The following is a 20758-nucleotide window of genomic DNA, read 5'->3' as shown; positions in this document are numbered from 1 at the left end:
CCCATCGGCACATGGCACTCTTTGTCTCCCTTATCTATTGTAACTGCTACTCTCTCACCTATCCTATCCCGCTCATGTCTGGAAGAAAAAAGCTCATAAAAAAACTCCTGGCCTCCATCCCAGGCATACCTATTGCTGAAGCGTACATTAATGCTACTTCCAGACAGACTATTACTGGCATCCTCTTCTCTGTCCCCTCCCTGGACTTTTGGACTCCCCACAGGATCTCCACTCTTTTCCCTTTCTCCTCCTCACCCATTAATTGTGTCACTAGATGGGAAGTACTGTAGGCATACTTCTCATCCTCTAGATGCATCATTAATGTTTATCCCAATGGCACCATCATGGCCCAAGGTTCTCAACCTACCCTTCTCTCATTAACTTCCTTCCTTCCCCAGCTACTCCTCCTCCCTCCTTTCCTCTCATGCCCTCACCACCACCGATTGGAGTACCAAGCCCCTGTTCCCCTGCTAGAAAACTTTCAAAGGTGATAATCAGCTTGACTTAGCTACTCTGAAAGCTTGCTCTGCTGTCAAACACTCTTCCAACATCAGCCACTGTCTTGAAGAATTTGACTGCGATGTCCTTGCCCTTACTGAGACATGGCTCAATGCCAGCTCTTTAACGGCTCATGAGACTCTTTTTCCCGAGGGCTACAAAATCCTCTTCACACCCAGGCCCAACCAGCCAGGAGGTGGAATGGCCCTGATTTTCCCTAAGTGGGTCCCTGCTGTAAGCATACCTACTCAAACCTACTGCTCATTTGAATGCCTCATCTGTAGGCTCGGGGTCTCTCCTACTCTCACTCACCATTGCTACCATCTACAGGCCCCCTGGCACTATCCCTAACTTCCACTTTGAATAGGCCGACCTAACCTCCTTCCTCTTGACCTCTTCCTCCAAACTCCTCCTCCTTGGAGACTTCAATATCCACTTTCTCTCTCTCACTATTCTTCCTTCTGGTTCGACCCAGTCAGCCGCACACACTTCGGATGCCCTCATCTATGGGTACATCTCTAACTCTGTCACCACTCCCCACTCCTGGTCTGACCACTCTCTCCTATCCTCCCACTTGGGGACCCTCAGCCCTCTGTCTGGGCTGCCCTCCGCACTACCAGTCTCCTTCGCTGTCATTCAACTGATGAAGCTAGTATCAGTCACTGCTTTTGCTTCCACTGTCATCCCCCTCCGACCCCCTCTCCTGACTCTCCCTCTGACTCTTTCCTTGCTAACCCGCACCTATTCTCCAATACCTTCGACATCCTTGCCCCTGTCATTTAGTGACATGCCTGAAGCATGTCACTAAATATCACGTCTAGTACGATTCTGTATCTGGCATCTTGCTGTACGGAAGTGGCAGACATCGGGTTCATCCTTATGACAAACTGGCCTGCCACCTGCTCCAAAAGCAATATCACTTTTCTATTCGCTCTAAGAAGAGGGCCCACATCCAAGCCTGAATGTCTGGAGCCACTAACAATATGGCTGAACTTGTCAAAATATGCAAGGAACTTGCCAATCCAACTGTGGTCTCTACCATTCACCCTCCTTCCCAGGCTCTCTGCACCGCCTGGGCCTCCCATGTCACCTCTAAGACTCAGGACATCCTGTCTTTACTCACCACCACCCCCACCTCCATAACTGCAGTCTTGCCTCCACCCCCCGACCCCTCCAGCCCCTGCGCTCTCCTCCCACCTGCCTACAACATCTAATGACGTTGCTGAATTTGTCCACTCTATGGACGTCTCATCCAAAAAGGTGCTCTCCTGCTCTTCTAGAGCCATTAAGGACATCATCTACTCTCTTGCCCTGGCCCTTGTTGACTTCTCCTACCACTCTTTCACCACTGGCTATGACCTTTCCTGCCCTGCCAACTATTTCCCCATCTCCTCCACCCCTTTCCTGGGTGAACTCCTGAAGAGGTTGGCCCTCTCCCAACTGGCCCTTCATACCAAACTCGGTTGCTTCCATGAGCATCAATCTGGATTCTGGGCCTCCAGAGGCATGGAAACTGCTCTCCTGAACATCCGTGAAGACATGCTCGTAAATCTTGGCTCTAATTCTCCTGTTGTTCTTATTCTCCTTGACATTGTCAACCACTCTATCCTCATAAAACTGCTTTGGCATCACAGACCGGGCACTGGATTGGCTAACCTCTTTTCTCACTAACCACCCCTCCCAGTTGCAGCTAGACCCTTGCTCCTCCACCACTTGACCTTCTACCCATGCTGTCCCCCAAGGCTCTATCCTATCAACATGGCTCTTCGATATCTATCTCACCTCTCTTGCTCACCTAATCTCCTCCTTCTCTCCTCATTTCCAGTCAGGCTCGGACTGGCTGATAGAGCAATAGGCCCATGGCCGCATCCAAAATGCGAAATGCTTGTGTGGGCCAGTTTTTTGGGTCAAATTGGGGCACTTTTTTGGCCAATGTGGCAAATTTGATGAGTTACTTCACTATTCAGCTAATAGTTTTAACCAGTATTGCTGAATAAATATTCTTTCAAAAGTACAATTTGCATCACATTTTATCAAAGACCTCCCCTTTGGGTACTATTCAAACATGTCACAAAAGGAATACATTCCCATTTGCATGTGCAGGCTCGGACTGGCCTATAGGGCAAGCTGCGGCTGGCCCTGTCTGAGCACAGATCGGGCACAAGCAGGCCTTGCCTTCGTGGCATTGCCGTGTCCGTCTAGGAAGCACCGCGCCTGAGATGCTCTTGTTAACTGGGGCAACCTGTCAACTTGGAATGGGCCATGGCTCCGTCTCGGGATGACTGGCTGTGGGCAGACTGCAACAGGTCTTCTTGAGCCCTCCTGCTTCCGACTGGACCTGCTGGCTGGCAGCCAGGCTCGAATTTATACAAATCCCGGGCAGAGCCTGGCATGATGGTAGAAAGGAACTGTGCTACAATGTGCCTCTTCTGCTCGGCTCTTCCTGTCAAAGCTTCCCCTACACGTGTGAAGGCAGCTCTGCGGGCAATGAGGGCTCAGAGAGGGCTGGGGCTGGGTCAGGGCCTGCCTTCTCACCCTCACTTAGCGGGGCTTTCAGAACAGGCCCACCCCTGCCATTATGCCTGCAATTCACACTTACCTGGCAGGGGAAAATCTGTGACCAGAAAGGCTGATCACCAAGGGTGACACTCATCCATTGTTCATTGAATTTGCTGACCTCTGCAACGTCCCTAAATGTGTGACACTCGGCTGCATTATTTCTGGTACTGTGTGGGTGCGTTTGCACTTTTCTCTGATATATTGGTGAAAGAAAAGGTAGGTTAGTTGCACAGAGAGCCAGGCTCAGAATGGCCTATTATTATGTTAACATGTTTTTATTGGCATTTATATAAGTACAACCATGTATTTCAATGTAACGTCTTCAATTTGCATCATACACTTACATCAATGTGTTTAATAACAACGGTTAACAACAACAAACAAACAACTTCCTACACATGCCTTACGCCCGGTCAAAAAGTGAGCGTCTCTTGCCTTGACTGGCATGTTCAGGGGGGCTTGTCATCGGTTGGGTGGAACATGTCCCAAACCTATGCCTTCCAGGCTACACACCTATCGTTGCTGTCGGGCTCAGATCTGTTATCCCCTTCAACCCACACCTTGGTCTCTGACTCAGCCCACTGTTCAAACTCCCTGTGCCATTTTACATATTGTGGCCACTCCGGTAGTTTTCCAGGCCATGGCAATGGTTCTCTTGGCCAATATGCAAACCATGTCCATAAACTTGACCACGTGTTTATATTTGCAGATACTGGGATATGCTCCCAGCAAGCATTCCTTTGCTGACCACACATATCTTGCGATCCCGGGCCTCCCTACAGGCTTGCTCTATGCCTGCCCAAAAGCCTCACACACGCACCCAAAACATTTGTATTAGATCTGCTACACCATCCCCAGACCATGGGCATTGTGGATTCACATCCTTATTAAACATGGCTATCCTGTGCGGGGTCATATATGTGCGGTACAGCACATTCAGTTGTATCAGCTTGAAAAAATGGTTTCTCAATACTGCTTTGGGGTATCCCAGTATTTTCTCCCATTCCTTCTCCATTATATCCGTGCCCAAGTCCTTCTCCCATTGCTCTTTCAATGTTGTGCCCTTGGTCAGAATGGCCTATAGGCCCATGGCCGAATAAAAAATGCAAAATGCTTGTGTGGGGCAGTATTTTGAGTCAAGTGGGGCACTTTTTTGTCCAATTTGGACCAGTTTGAAGAGTTGCTTCACTAAACAGCTAATAGTTTTGACCAGTGTTGCTGAATAAATATGCTTTAATATGTACAATTTGCATCACATTTTATCAAAAACCTCCCCCTTGCTATTCAAAGAGCGTCACAAAAGGAATACATTTCAATTTGCAACTGGTGCCTGAGACAAATGTATGCAACAGTCCAACCCTGTTTCCAGTGTTATGCTGATGACACGCAGCTTTCCTTCAAACTTCCCTCTACCGCTCCTCTTCCTCCTCTCTCAGTCCTGACTGTCTATCCGCTATCCAGGCATGGTGTGTGGCTAATGACCTCTGTCTTAATGCCGGTAAGACAGAGATCCTTCCTATTGGGACCGCTGCACCCTGTTTCACTCGGGGTCATCTTTGATTACTCTCTATCCTTCACCCCTCACATCTTGGACCTTGCCAAGAAGGCCCACTTCCAGCTTCACCTCCTGAAAGGCATTCTCCTTTTTCTCCCCTTTCCCTAGAAGCTCAATGTTTCCAGAGCACTGGTCCTCTGCTGACTGCACTACTGCAACAGCCTCTTCCTCTTTCTGGGGGGGGGGCAGGTCTCTCTCTTCGGGTGGTGCCTCTCTATAGAACAGACTACCTGTCCCTCTCAGACTTAGCCAGATCTCCTTAAGTTTCAGACACTTCTCAAAACCTTGTTTATTTCTAATTCTTTCTCTCTTTTCCTTCCTTGCTAACCACGCCACTGCCACTGAGACTGGTGGCCTGGTACCTTAACAAATCTCACAGTTTAGGAAGCCCTCTGCCCAATTGACATCAGTAACCTCCACCCCTCAGCACTGCCCTTGTGGGCCCCATGCCAGGTGACTGTGCATCCCACTCGTTGGGTTCCCTCCACCCAGCACTTAGGCAGTGGACTCCATCCCTCGCACCCCATTGCACTTCCCTCCCAGGTTCACCAGCACTTGTCCATCCCTAATCCCTCCCCCCCTTCCCTTCCTAACCTCCTGCACCTCTCTTCACTGCACTTGCACATCCCAAAGCCACAAGGCGTAGCAGGACCATTGTTGTATTTACCCACCTTGTCCCCTCCCTGGTTGCCTTGTGGCGCTTGGAAGCACGATCTTGTTGTATAGGCACCTAACAAATGCTCAATAAATAAAATAAAAAAAGACGTGTTGAACTGACCTGAATAAGAACATTTCTCAAACAGGTTTGTTCTTTTATTGTTTGAATGTAGTATGTACACTCATCAAAGACAAGCACAAAGTTTGATATTTCAGTTTCTGCATTTATTCACTGGGTTGTTAAGATAGTGAACATTTTTGCCCTTTGATTACACGTGTTTCAGCATCAAGCGCCTTTTTTCAAATCTGGGCAGTGATAACTTTCTTTTTCATTTTCAATTAAACATCATTGAATAAATACATGCAACAGAAATGAGGAGTTGGAGAAGGGGAGGAATATGTGGGTTTCAGAGAAAAAAAGAGAGAAAGAAAATGAAAATATAGGATATACCGGTCAATAATAGCAAATAGAAAATGTCCAAAATCAAAAATAAACAGTGATCCAGAACCAAAAGTTAATAAATCAAAAAGTAGCCAAAAATAACAAACCATAAACAGTTTGCAGAGTGGCTTGTGCACGTCAAGGAAGACACTATAGACATATTTCCGTACATACACCACATTACAGGTGTCCTAATTAGTGTCTAAATTCGTTCTGAATTTCATAGCATACTAGTGTATCAATGTGATTTTTTCATCCAAGCATTGTCTTATCATTTGTGCTGGTATTGTCATATGGTCTGCCTTGTAATAATGGGATAATTCCCTATGTAAGAGAATATATTGAGATATTCGCCTTAGTACCCTCAGTTTAGCCACATCCTCTTCCACGTTGTTTTAAGATTGTTTCCGATAGAATCTGAAACCTACATGTTTTAATGTCTTATTCTCAGTTATATGTGATACCTTCACTTATAATTGCATGTGTTGCATCTGCAATACATGCATATTCATCAGTACACGTTCCTCCTCCAAGCATTGCCCACAGCATACATTAGCAAAATGTATATTTTATACGTTTTACATTGTCTACAACATGGGACCTACCCACAAACCAAATTTCAGGTTTATAGCATGTTGGGAAGTATGCTGAACATTTTAAATAGACACACACACACATATCCAAGCATTGCAGACCGCTTATTATTAAAAAGCTTTAAAAAACGAAACATTAGAAACATGCATATTTTGTACATTTTACATTGTGTACGCATGGAATCTACACACAAGACACATTTCAGATGTGTTGCATGCTGAGAAGTATGCATAAAATTTCGAACAGACACACACATATATCCACACATTTCCTTTTTATGTAGAGAGAGATATATCTAAAGGGGATTTATATACCACTAATATATCATTTAACTAAACGCTGACTAGTATTCAAAAGTTGGTTGGAACATATTAATACAAATTTAGGAGGTCAAGATTAGGTTAAGCCATTAATCTAAGGCTAACGCATCAGAACTGGCTTCCTATAGTTGAGTTCATTTCTTTTTCTTTTTTTCCCTGATTTTATTTCCCTTTTGTGTGTCAAATTTAATTTTAAGTAATGAGGTTGAATGGTCTTATTTGAAGTATGTATCTTGAACTGTATTATTTTTATATTATAAAAAGGCTATTGGCTGTATTATAATAAAACAAAACAAAAAATAAGGTGGAGACTGAAGGCATATAATGCCCAGGAGAGCCTTGCTCTCTTACAATCTCCAGGAAATAGTTGATTTGACTGCGATTGGACCAAGGTCTCGCTACGGCTGCACGGGGACCAGGGGCCTGTCACTAGTGTCAGCCAAGCTCTCTGGAGTTGTCATGGCATTTCACCCCATTCTCCATGCTGGTCAAGAACAACAGAGGAGACACCATCTCATTTCAGAATATCATTTCATAATAGTAGAACTAGCATTAGTTTTAAAAGTGCACAGAAAAAATAATGCCTTGAACTAGATAAGCATGAGATTTTCTTATATCGTATCCTGTGCGGATATATCAGGTTATGTTTAAGTATAGGTATTTGTATTTATTTTTATTTGTATATACTGAATTCATAGAGTGCTTTTTGCAGCAGAAAAATAAAAGTTTCCAAAAAACAGTACAATTAAAAATTATAACAATTGAGCATGAGTTTAAGAGACAAGAGATGAGGTAGAGTTTGAGGTTTGTTTAAAAGATGCAAAGAGATGAGGTGGAACGAAGTAAGTGGGGGAGAACATTCCAATGATTAGGTGCCTAGGTGCCAGAAGAGTAAATTAGAGTAAACGAGACGAAGCACAAGGAGGATTAGGAACAGTTAAAAGAAATAGATCCTGTGATCGTAAGGGGCGCGAGTGGACATAGAACGAGGGTAGGGTGGAGAGATAAGGTGGACCAGGCCATGAGTGCAGAGATAAGGTGGACCAGGCCATGAGTGCATTAGAAAACAATCGAAAGAAAGCGATACAGAAGAGGAGATTCGAAAGCAAGTAATGAAATTGAAAGTAGGGAGGGTTTGATGGAGGATCGAGAGGGTAAGAAGAACAAGAGATAAACTGAGAAATTGTAAATTTAATGCAGGGGAAGAAGCTGGGAGGCAGGGAGATCAAGAAGTATAGATGAACAATAGTCAATGCAGGAAACGACTAGAAAGAAAAGAAGGAGTATAGTATTGTGAAAAGAAAGATAGGGAAGAGCACAACAAATGTTAAAAAGAGCATTGCAACGGGCAATAGAGAGAAGGATCAAAGATAGTGCCCAAGATGTGTGGTGGTAGCTAAAGGCGAGAAAGGATGGAGGAATGGAGAGGGGGTGGGGTGGGGTGGGAGAAATAGTAGAGCTGGAAAGAACAAACAAAACCTCAGTTTATGAGGGATTAAGATTGCTTTACCCCAACTAGGCACTTTAGAGAGAGGCAAGCCCCATAGACAGATGCGCGTGTATAGACTTAGTGTGAACATATAAAGAGACATAATTTTGTAGTTATGGTAGACACATTCAGTTCTGCATTGCCGCGCGGTACAGGTAGCCCTGGTGGAGAAACATGAACAGGCCCAAATGCTGAGGGCAAACAAAGCTGTGCTACTAATTGCCAGAGAACTTCCCTTTGTTCCTCAACTGTTGCAATTACTCATTATGCTATAGAGGAATGCACCCTGCAAGGCCATGAGACAGTACCAGGCTCCTTGTGACACACGTTCATCACAGCCAGACCACCAGCAGACCTCCAACCCCCACCCAGCCCACCAGGAGGAATTGCCCCCACAACTGACCAAGTCCAAGACCCCTGAATTCTGCGATAGTAGGTGGCATCAGACCACCAACCATAAAACCAGTGATCATAAAAGATCCAAGTAAACAAAACCATTTCACCATACCTCATAAACACACCCTTGGTAATAAGAGGTACAGGGAGGAATACATTATAGTCCAAAGCAAGGGTGGAATGAACTGAGCAAAGAATGTGAAAGACAGATGGACGAGACTGGAACTAATCACAACCTGGCATCCCCCTATGGAGAAGGCTCATGTATAGGGTCTCACCAACCAGCCTCACAGATGTTCACTGTACACTGATGTTGCTGTAATGCCTTATAAGCTTCTGCTTGTGCTATTTTTTCAGCAGAACATTCTCGAGCAGCAGAGTTCTTTGCTTGCATTTGTATTTTTGTAAAATAGAAAACGTGTTATCTTGGCAAGAAATCTCTTGGCCTTTTTTCCCTAGTGGGTTGTATTTTATCTGGCATGAACGCACAGGGGAGTGACTTCATTTTGTACCCCGATGTGATCCCCCCCTTACCTGCAGAGGTGTCCTGGCAGCCTCTGTGGAAGGGCCACGCCCACCTAAAACTAGTCCCAAAGATGTGTACTTCCCAGTGGCCGTGCAGGAGCCATCTTTGCAGAATCCTGTCTGAACTTTGGAGCGGAGTGCAGCCCCCAGTAGAGGTGCAGCCCGGTGTTATTGGAACCCCGTGTATGGAGGAGTTCAGGTGACATGTGCACGTGAGTATAGCCTTGCAAGGGATAACAAGTGTTATCACATTGTGAATATGCAGAGATTGGAATCAGGAGTTTGGCATTTGTGTAGCTCGTTTTGTCTTTTGGTTTTATATGTTTTTTTAGGGAAAATAAAAATGAAAGGAAACAGTAAGAAAATGAGCCCTGCTGAGTGAGGGGGGAAGTGGCACCACAAACATTGTTTAATACAAGAAGAAAAGAGGAAATACATAAGGACCCTGTATAATTAGAGAGTTCAGGCATAGTAGTTGGTGTTAGGGGGGCGGCAAAAAGGTTTTATTGATGAAGGGGGGTTGTTAAGTAAACGTGTTTTGGGTGTTTTTGACAATATGTGACTTGGTGTGGTGCATTAACACAGGCATAGTACCATAAGCACACGCCATTTGTGACCATGGGGGGAGAAACACCCATATAATACATTTGCAAGGCCCTGCCGTTGTACAGTGACAGGATCAGAAAATATCAAAATCAGAGGGTTTCTCCGCTCGTGGCCAGAGAAGGGCTCCTATGACAGAAGTATTCTGGAACACATGTCCATCTTTCTGACACCAAAACACAAGGGAAACCAATTGCAGAACAGAAGAGAAATATTTAACCTCTGGAAAATGTTTGAGGATACAGAGGAGCGTGAAGGAGAAGGAGGGTCACACAGCAATACTAAGTGCATAGACCCAGACGAGGATGAGAAGACATCAGTGCGACACAAGGGAATATATCCTGGAATATATCCTCTAGCAGCATGTCCCATGGCAGGATACACAAACCCAACTTATGTGTCAACGCGTTCCAATGTATCAACAGCCCCACCGCCCCATATGTCTCCCCTCCAAATGTCACAGCACAAGCAGATGTTAATAAAAGAGACCTAGAAACAGCACTGGTGTCGACATGCACAGAATTAGGCAGAATGTGGGCGGCATGTGACGTAATAAAGGTAGACACGCCAGTGCAGCAGGGGACATATGAGTCGAAGTCATGAGATTTTTTATTCAGAATAAACAATGCGCCTATGACAACCATACATGTCGAGAGTGACGATGATGGGGAAAGCCTGAGTTATGAGAATATTGGTTCCCTAAGGGGAGGCGAAGATGAGTTGAGCACTTTTGATGAGATTGAGGAGGATGAGGATGGGGAGGCATACCAAGTAGAGAGTTTATGGGACGGCAGGTTAAGGGAATGGTTTGGACGGATGGCAGAAGCAAGGAAAAAGGGAAGTGCAAAGGGTGGGAAAAGCAAACTGAAAATACAAATGCCCCAATACACAAGGGCACGGGGATGCCAATATATGTACCATGAGCACAGATGGACAAGAGCAACCTAATTAAGGCACTTCCGGCCCTTATGGCGGGCGCAGGTAAATGTATATACGCTTTCGAAAAACTCATGGTGGGAGTACCCGTAGCAATAGGAGACATGAAAAGCTTATTGGTAGCTGTGGTCGGGGATCAGGCTGCCAATGTGTGGTTTAAGGTGGGTTACCCGGGAATAACCCCGAAAAGCGATGCTCATGATGGAGCGATGCTCATGATGGAGCATCTTTTAATAAGATAAGAGTGAAAGTGTAGGATGCGAGCATTCCCAGACACACCAGATTTGCAGTCCATCATGCAATGTACAAGGGGCAAAGATGAGGACGGCACTCAATTCGTTTTCAAGGTCCATGAGATGTGGAAAGCAGAAACGTGGAAAGCATGGGCCAGTCAATACCCTTTTTCTATTTTATGATAAAACATGGCATGCCTAAGGAGGTGCAAAATGTACTGGACAAAATTGTAGGGGTTGAGGTGAAGGGGTGGCCTGAAATTCAAAGCATTATAGTACATCTTTGTAGAAGATTAAAAGAGCATGAGAAACAAGCGCTTCAGAGGTGACTGGCAGAAGAAGCATAGCTGGCACCGAATACATTAGCTAAAGTAGCTGTGGTGGCTTCGGGACTGATGCCAAGTTAGTTAAAACACCAGAATGGTCATGGTCTGGGATGAAGGAGGACATGGATAGTTGGGCAGAAACCCACAATACTCTGGGCAGCAATGGCCAGGAGGGCAACAGTGAAGCAGAAGTGGGTTCAGAGGATCTAGGGGAGGGGGGCTTGGAGGAATGGGACCCAGAGGAGGAGGAATAGGGCAATGCTGGACCTGTGGGAGGTGGGTGCATTTCTCAAGAGAGTCCCGGAGCAGGCAAAGAATAGAATATAGTTATGGCCAACAGTACTATGGCGCACCACCCCAAGGATCTCTCTAGGGGCCGACCTTTAGAATGACCTCAATCCCACCTGAGATATACCAAGTGTATACCCATTTGCTCCTGCAGATGCCAGGCCCACCCCTGCTGCAACATCCCCCACAGGTGAGGCAACATTACCCACCTCACAACAACATCCGGCAAGCAGAGAACTCGAATACCTTCAGAAGCATGCACAATGGCATTGTGGCCCTGTTTCAAGGTCCTACAGTAATGGGGAAACCCTTTCTCATTCCCAGAGACAGACACCTATCCTGACTAGGACAGCCCACAGAGAGCACATGTGTGTCAGTCCTGTCGATGACGCTAAACCCAGAAGAGGAACCCTTGGTGGTGGCAGAGATAGGAAACAAAAAATTCATCTTTATCGTAGATTAAAGCACTGAGAAATCATGCATCAGTGAAGGTGACTTCCCACTATCTGGAAACACTCTCAACATGCAGGGATACTTTGGGGCTATTTTAATGGTTCAATATACAACATATCTGCATGTAAAGCTGGGAGGAAGGGTAGTACCTGCTCCCCTACTGTATTCTGAGAGTTCTCCTGTCAACTTGACCGGCAGGGATCTACTCAGCAAGCTGAACATGACAATTTCATGTTCACGGAAAATGGCATTGTCTTCACCACAGCAGGTATGTGCTCAATGAGGGAGATGCTCGTGATACATGCTATGGCACGTGATGTAGTGGTGCAAGGCATTCCCGTTGACCAGACATGTTCATTAATGGCATAACAGTGCTTGTGCAGGCAGGGCCACAAATTACCAAAGCCTGTTGGAAAGTGCCAACTGATTTCATCGTCTGCCCTGTAGCATCCCCAGAGTTAGCAGCAGGCACCACACTGTCCCTAGATCTAGAGGGGTTGTTGGTATCTGCCAAAAGAATTATAGTCCTAGGCACAGACACCCACGGGTGCGAGTGGTGCACTGTACTGTGCATTGATTCCACTGTACCCCTCAAAGAATTGACAGATGTAGAACTGTTTGAGGATAGCGATGATGATGAGGGAATAATACTTGAGATTTGCATGACCTGCGATATCATGCTGCAGTATAGGAGAGTGCAGAGGCCCCTAATGGCTGTTGTTGCACAGCCTCCCTTCGTCCAGGGCAACTTAGAGTATGTGTCAACAAAACTATGGAAAACCAACCCACACAATGTGGGGCTACTAAAAAGAAGAGACCCCAGTACAGATCACACAAAAAAAATGGAGCAGTACTACCCCGAGTAAAACAATACCCACTATCAGGGGAGACAGAAGAAGGGCTAAAAGAGGCAATACAAGCCCTACTGCACAAGAGGATAATAATGTACTCAGACTCACCATGCATCACAGCCATACACCTTGTCAAAAAGGCACCAGGGGCAATTGGAGAATGATCCAGGACCTCTGCACACTTAATGACATAATACAATATGATTTTCCTCTAGTTCCAAACCCTGCCTCCATTTTGTGCAGCATCCCCAAAGAAGCAACACATTTCACCGTAGCTGATTCAAAGAACACCTTCTTCTCAATACAATTGCACCCAAATACACAGTACCTCACAGGATTCACACATGCATGAAAGTGCTACGAGCAAACTCGTTTGCCCCAAGGTTATTGAGCGAGTCCTAGAATATTCAACAGGATATTGAATGAAGACTTAGATTACATCCACATGCCCAGTACTGTTATCCAGTATGTGGACGACTTGCTAGTATGAAGTGACAGTGAGCAGAACTGTCACAAGGATTCCATCGCCCTATTGCAACTATTAGCACTCAAGGGATACAAGGTTGACAAGGTCAATCTCCAATCCTGCCGGCTTAAGGTACTGTACTTATGAGAGCTTTTTTCAGCAGACAGCAAAAGAATCATACCAGACAGGCCAGCGACTGTGTGTGCCATGCCCAAGCCAGTTACAGTAAAAGACGTGCAGATATTCCTAGGGTTATGCAACTACTGCAGTGTATAGATTCTAGACTATGCAAAATACACCAGACCACTCCTACAGGGCTTCAAGGAAGCACAAAAGGGCAATCATAAACTAGAATGGACAGCAGACATGGTACAAAATGTCAACAACTTAAAAGAAGTGATTTCCACAGCCCCGGTTCTCGCCACCCCAGACTACATGCTGGAATTTTACATATTCTCACATTTAAATGACACACTAATGACTGCGGTTCTGACACAAAAGAGCCACTTGCCTATTACAGTGCTACACTAGCTTCAGTGATGCAACAACAGTTTGCATGTGAACAATCCCTTGCTGCAGCTGCCTTCACCCTCGAGAAAAGTTCCACAATTGGGATGCTCAGTGACACTGAATGTGGGGCACACAATATTTGCAGTTTTGGAAAGATCGAAGTCTACCCTGACCACGCAGAGAGCATCGGCATACAAGATTATCCTCTCCAGCCCTAATATCTATGTAGTGTGCTGCAGAACAGTAAATCCTGCCAATTTACTAATGGAAACGTGCATGGAAGAGTACTGGCAAAAACATGACTGTCTCACATATGAGTGCAAGGAAGATGACATACCCAAAGCAACAGACAGACTGCTGGAGGAGGAGGAGGTGCTCTTAGTTGATGGGTCAGCGACAATTTACCAAGACACAAGACAGAGAGTAACTGGGGCAGCAGTGGTGGGTTTAGAAGCAGGGGAATATTAAATATTAGTAATGAAAAGACTACCTATGCACTACTCAGCACAAGCAGCAGAGCTCATACTGCTCATAGAGGTGCTTCAAGCATCAAAGGACTGTCATGTGACCATCTACTCAGACTCAGCATATGTCACCACAACGGTGTATGCTGGCCTAGCAGATGGTTTACCTGTGCAACACGCAGCGCTAGTAAATGCCCCGATTTCTGCCCTGACAGAGCCATCTGTAGTTGTGGTTGTCAAATGTGCAACCCATACAAACAATGCTGACAAGATATATTTGGGAAATGCAGCCACGGATGCGACAGCTAATGTGGCAGCGTATCTCCCAGCTTCCACTCCTGCTGAGTACGTTATCAAAACCCCCTCTGCACCAGTGGAAAAGGATCCATATACAACACTGCCCACAGCATAAATAATAGAACTTCAGGCTAAAGCACCGCAGGAAGGAAAGAACATTTGGCTCAAACGGAGGTGCACCAAATCACCCACTGATCTCCTATGGAGGCACCAGTGCACAGTCAAGGCAGTAATGTCCATTGAGTTACTACAGACAACATTTGATGAATTACACTACCCCCCTCACAGTTCGAAACAACACATTGCAGCAGACATCCAGGAGGACTGGTTCATACCAAACCTCCAGGAACAACTCGCAACACTGGTTGTACAGTGCACAACATGCAAAGTATTCAGTACTGGAATGATGCTTTGGTTGTTAGAAGGCACTCAACCCCACCCCATCGAGCCTTCCGCTAACTCCATATTAATTATGCAGTGAGAGATGTAACGGAGCACGATTCCTCATTGTTGTGGTCTCGGTGGGTTGAGGCTGGCCCTTGTGCTCACCCAGATGCCAAATGTGCTGCAAAATATCTGGTACGTGATGTCTTTTGTTGCTGGGGAGTGTGTGATGTTTTAAGGTCTGATAAAGGCACCCACTTTTTCAACAAGCTCTTCTAAGAAATCACAGCACTACTTGGCATTAAAAACTGTATGCGCTCAATGTATCACCCCCAAGCAAATGGCATTGTGGAATGAATCAATGGCCTCCTCAAAAGTAACCTTTCCAAGCTCTGTACCACCCTAAAAAAGAACTGGGCGCATTGTTTGCCCCTGGCCCTGTCCAGCTTATGCACTCAGACAAGTAAAGACCATCAACTCTCACCACACAAAATAGTAACAGGCAGGTGCATGCATACACCAATTTCTCTCATGAGGAGGGCATCAGATGCCCATAGAGCTGCAACAGCTCTGGGTGAGGAGTTCAAGGAATACCTAACACATCTAACACGTGTGATCAAGTACGTCTCATGGCAGACTGTGCCACCTTGCCCAAACAGTCAACATACCTCTGCAGATTAACATACCACAGACAGCATGCCCACCAAACCATTGTTGCCAGTTGAGCTAGTATATGTCAGGAGATGTTTGTTCATGTGGAAAAATCCTAGGTTCCACAAGCCTTATGAGGTAGAGTTTCCAACACCCTCGCAGTAAAGTTAAAAGGGCTTCGATACTGGATACTCAGATATTTGCAAGGCGCCACAAATTTCCTCCCAGTATCCTAACACAAAACAACCAATCTACAAGACTATACTTAGCTTAATGCTGCTAATATAAATGCATGTAAAAGATACTACACATGCATTGCTGCTAAAAGCATACACTCTGTAAATTAAAACAACATTTTTCTCTCACTTTCTCTCTCCCTTTCTCACTCTCTTTTTTCCTTTTTCTTCTCTCCCCCACTTGTTTTTGTTCCCAATTATAGGAGAAAGAAAATGGAGCGCTCAACATCAAATTATTTATTGCATAGTGATGGGAATGCTATTAGTTCTATCAAATTATAGTCCTATAATTGCGGGTTGCATTTTACTGCTATTCTATTAACCGTACTTAAGTTTATGGTAGGAATTTATTGGGGCTCATCTTTTATCTGGGTGAGCTTTCTAATAGAATGGGGGAAGGGAAACGTAAATGAAAGTACATTTTTCAACACAACCGAACTACTAAACACAACTGTATGTATATACAATATGTCCCATACAATTAACAACAGTGCCTGAATGAGTGTGTGCATTAGCAAAATGTTAGAAATACATGTACCTGCAATTTAAAATATTTTTTGTAGCACAAATGTTAGTAACAACAACATTGTTAGCAGTAGTACATTGACAAGGAGATATGCATTGCGCAATGAGAGAATGAAAAGGCAAGCACCTAGACCCAAGTACAATGCATACCATGGCCTAGGCCTGGATGCTATTGAAGATACTTGTCACCCGAACACTCAAATACCTGGTATTCTGATATTAATGCTGTGGGAAGACAAATGACCAACAGTAGTTGCTATGTATGCTCGTTGATACTGCACGCATCAGGGGCACCCAAGGTTTAGTACGACAGGAAGTCCCAATTACAAATTCATTTACAAGTTCATCTTGCACTGTGTAGACTAAGAGGCACCTCTCAGACACCTAGCATGTGCCTAGAGCTTGGTGATCGAGACGCCCTGAAATGCAAGAACAACCCGACAAACATCAATTGCTCAAAGCAGCCATATTTAGTGAATGACGCATGTGAAATATGTGAACAACAAGTGGCATGAAATGATGCTCAATTGCTGAGCTTAAGGCCTCCTGGGTGACGAGGAAAATACATTAGCATTCATGGAAAGAACAGGTGTACAAATATGGACAGAGCACCCCACAAAACTGACATGGATTGCAGCAATGGAAAAGCCAGTGAAAGTGCACAGAGAGAACTATGAGATATGCTTCCACAGCAAAGGAACTGTCTTTGTCGGCTCCAACCAGTGATTGGAGCAACAGAACATTGCTGATTCCAGACCTGAAGGAGGGAACAGCAGCACTGATGGTCTATTACTGGGTGTGTCGCCAACAAGCATACTTGCACCTCCCACCATCATGGAGGGGCTATTGTTCGCTGGCCACGCTACACTCAGCCCTACTAGTATTCTCAGAAGATTCACCTAAAAGGGGGGACCAATGCCTGACAAAACACCAACAGTGCCCACAGCAGTCAAAGAACAAAACACACTGCCACCACCATAGGTTCACATCCTCCTTGAGAAGAACCAATATGACAAACTGTGAAGGAAAAAGAGAACATTGAACTATCTATCTAAAGACTCATCAGCACTGCTTGAAGAGATGCCTGAAGAATACAAGTTGTTGAGTTACAGGGAGGAATACATTATAGTCCAGAGCGAGGGTGGAAGCCTTGGGTGTGGGAAGTGCGATATGTACTGAGCAAAGAATGTGTGGGTCAACATGATCGTGTTCCGCCCCCTGTGCCAGTCTCCAGGTTTCCCAGGTGCATGCCGTAATGAGGTAGTAGCGTTAATCTACAATAGTAACTCTGTTATAGCAACATGTGAAGAGCTTGACCGTAAGTGCCTGGAGAGATGAGCCTGTCAAAAGAGAAATGATATCGTGCCTCCTATTGCAATAAATATATGTATATTGGCCTACGCCAAGCTGCTCGAAAGTCGCTTGCGAGAGGAACCGTGTTGCAAGGTCCTGACCTTAAATCAATGTAAGCCGCCATTTTAGGCCAATCCGCCATTTTAGGATTCGCTTTGTAAAAGTCACCCTGTGAGTTAAAATGGTGGACGATGTCATTCCAAAATACAACATAGCCATCTTGACCTCTGTACATAGCTAATATGTAACTTGCCTGCAGGCCACTTGCTGAGGTCGTGAACTGAGACCTTGTCCTTCATTGACCTGTGTGTAAAAGGATTACTCGTGCAACAAAACTAATCCACAAGCATATGTTTAAACAATGTATTCAAATACCGAATGTAGAACACTTGTTTTAATACATTGTATTAATGTTTGAAAAGGCCGCATGGAAAATCTTAGAATACACAGTTATTGTACAGGCTTGTTGATACATGTATTAAACTACCCCCCACCTTGTAAGTAAGTGAGCATTTTATAATATCACTTCAAACCAAAGCAGCGTGTAACAGCATCCCTGCTATCCCCAACCTCCCATCAGCGCTACGCTCAACCCTAACCTGCCGACTCACTCGAGACTTGTGCCGTAGCCTACGCCGCCCCCAGGCAGAGCTTTGTGTATTCTTCAATAGACTCATTGCCTTCAGTATGCGTATTTGTGTAGACCATGAAAAACTGCCTAGCTATGAAAAGCCGGTAAAAAATGCAGCCATTTTCTTGTGCGTCCGTAGCTCACATTGTGTCAATTTAATGTACACAACCCTCTACTGCACTCTTAGTTTTTCTGTGCAAGTTGCATCTAGGTGAACCCTCAGTGTTGCAGCCGTATTCTGATACCTGTATGCTGCTTTTAAGCCTATACTGTGATACTGAATCTTTACTAGTCAATATGCATTTCTAGGTCGTTCTGTGAAAGTTGAATCTAGTTGATCCCTCAGTGTTGCAGCCGTATTCTGATACCTGTATGCTGCTTTTAAGCCTGTACTGTGATACTGAATCTATACTAGTCAATCTGCATTTCTAGGTCATTTTGTGAAAGTTGCATCTAGGTGATCCCTCACTGTTGGAACTGTACTCAGATACCGTATACTGCACTCTTAGCTTATCAGCATCCTCAGGTTATTACAGCCCTAGGGCATTAATGCCAGTTAGACTGTGCAGTCCAGATTTCCACTCCCATTCAACATGTACACCTTGCCTCTACTCATATCCATGTTAGGCACCTCGCTCACACGCAGGCCAGGTCCAGACAGCCACGCATACAACAGCCGTAACTCTTACACCTTGGACTACATGCCTAGTCCAATCACCACGCTAGCAGCCATGAACCCCACTATGCTGCACTCTAGACTACAGAGACTCAGAAACCGCACTCACCCCATGAACCTTGCCTCCATATCCTCATCCATCTCACTCAGAAACAAGAACTTAGGTTCCAGGACCATCTCTAGTGCCAACTCCAGTCACCTCTGCCAAACTAACATTAACATTAGCAGCACGAAGGTGAGCCACCTGGCTCCCACCCATAAGAACACCAAACAATCTTCATCGTCTCGTAAATCAGAAACCACTAAGCCTACTAAAAGGAACAACCAATCCCTGCTCTACAAATGCACCCTACTCAATGCCCGCTCACTTAATGCCCATGTGCTAGAGGTAAATGATCTCATCACAAACCAAGACTTAGACATAATTGCCATCACTGAAACATGGCTTCACGAGGCCTCCGGCCCAGCCATCACTATCGCACTCCCAAAAGGTTACTCCATCCTCAGACAGGACAGGATAGCAAAAACAGGAGGAGGAGTTGCCCTAATATTCAAAGAAAGCATATCGATCAGACTTATACCCCACTAGGGTGAAGGAAAGATAGACATTCTATCCGCCAAAATAGCCCTAGCACCAAAAAGTACTGTAAATTTACATGTGGTCTACTGCCCACCAGGAACTCCATCAGACTTCATAGAACAAGTTACCCACCGTCTAGGAAATAACCTCAAAAAATCTACTAAAACGTTACTCTTAGGTGACATCAATCTAGGCTTCAATAACGCCAACGACAAAACTGCCACATCCTTCACGAAGGACCTTAATGACCTTGGCTTCTCACAGAAAGTCACCTCATACACACACACAAAAGGTTGCATCCTAGATTGGATTATAGACCACAACTGTGACACAAACATGGTTTCCAATACAGCCCTCCCATGGACAGACCACAACTGTCTGCAATTTACCATCCCCATATCCCCATGCGCCAAGCCCACTACACCAGCACAGGCGACAGCAGCCGGAAGCGCTAAAAAACTCACTGCAGAAAACATCAGTGCCTATCTCAATCTCCAATGCCTAGCACCACCATTCTCACCTGACCCCGTCACACTAGCCACTAGCAGAATTATTCAAAGACACATTGACTAGCGCCATCAACACAGTCGCCCCCTTAGAAAACAAAAAAGAAAAAAAATCATTCCATTCCAATTCATGGTTCACAGAAGAGCTCCTAAATCTGCGCAACTCCAAACGACAGGCGCTAAAAACTTGGCAGGCCAACCCCTGTGACACCACTAAAGACATTTTACGAACCATCGCAAAAAAATACAAAGATTCCATATTAAAAGCTAAATCAGAATCATACAACAACAGAATATCCTCGGCCAACTCACAAATTAAGGATCTCTTTACCATCTTTAAAGAACTAACAATATCCCCACCTGCACTGACGAAATCTTTAAAGATGAAGCCTGGTGCTCCAGCATACAAGCAGCCATGATAAAAAAAAATAAACCTCCTCCAAAACAAAATCGCTGACCATTACAAAGCCTTACCTAAACAGAAGCACCAGAAGCAAACCCACCACAACCATTCAGGTAACAACCCTCCTAAATTCTCATTCACTGAAATATCTGAGGTAGAGGTCTGAGACATCCTAAAACATCTCAAACCATCACTATGTAAGGGCGATGTATGCCCCCCCAAAATCATTAAAGAATGCGCAGAGCAACTTGCTCCTCTAATTACTGCATTCATAAACGCCTCATTCAAAACAGGTGTAGTTCCCAAGTGCCTCAAAGAGGCATGGGTACGTCAACTCCTAAAAAAACCTAC

The 20758-nt window shown here is 45.0% G+C and overlaps 1 non-coding gene across 1 annotated transcript; it reads left to right on the top strand.

Moving 5' to 3' along the window:
• Positions 1 to 3089: 3089 nt before the first annotated feature.
• On the top strand, positions 3090 to 3252 carry LOC138565562 (U1 spliceosomal RNA). The gene has a single exon (XR_011301404.1). It is a non-coding gene; the product is annotated as a U1 spliceosomal RNA (small nuclear RNA).
• The last annotated feature ends 17506 nt before the right edge of the window (positions 3253 to 20758 follow it).

The sequence above is a fragment of the Ambystoma mexicanum genome, chromosome 1q, assembly GCF_040938575.1.
Source record: "Ambystoma mexicanum isolate Mex_15411 chromosome 1q, UKY_AmexF1_1, whole genome shotgun sequence".
Taxonomy (NCBI): domain Eukaryota; kingdom Metazoa; phylum Chordata; class Amphibia; order Caudata; family Ambystomatidae; genus Ambystoma; species Ambystoma mexicanum.
Note: the sequence above shows the minus strand (reverse complement) of the source record. Positions and strands in the feature narration are given on the sequence as shown.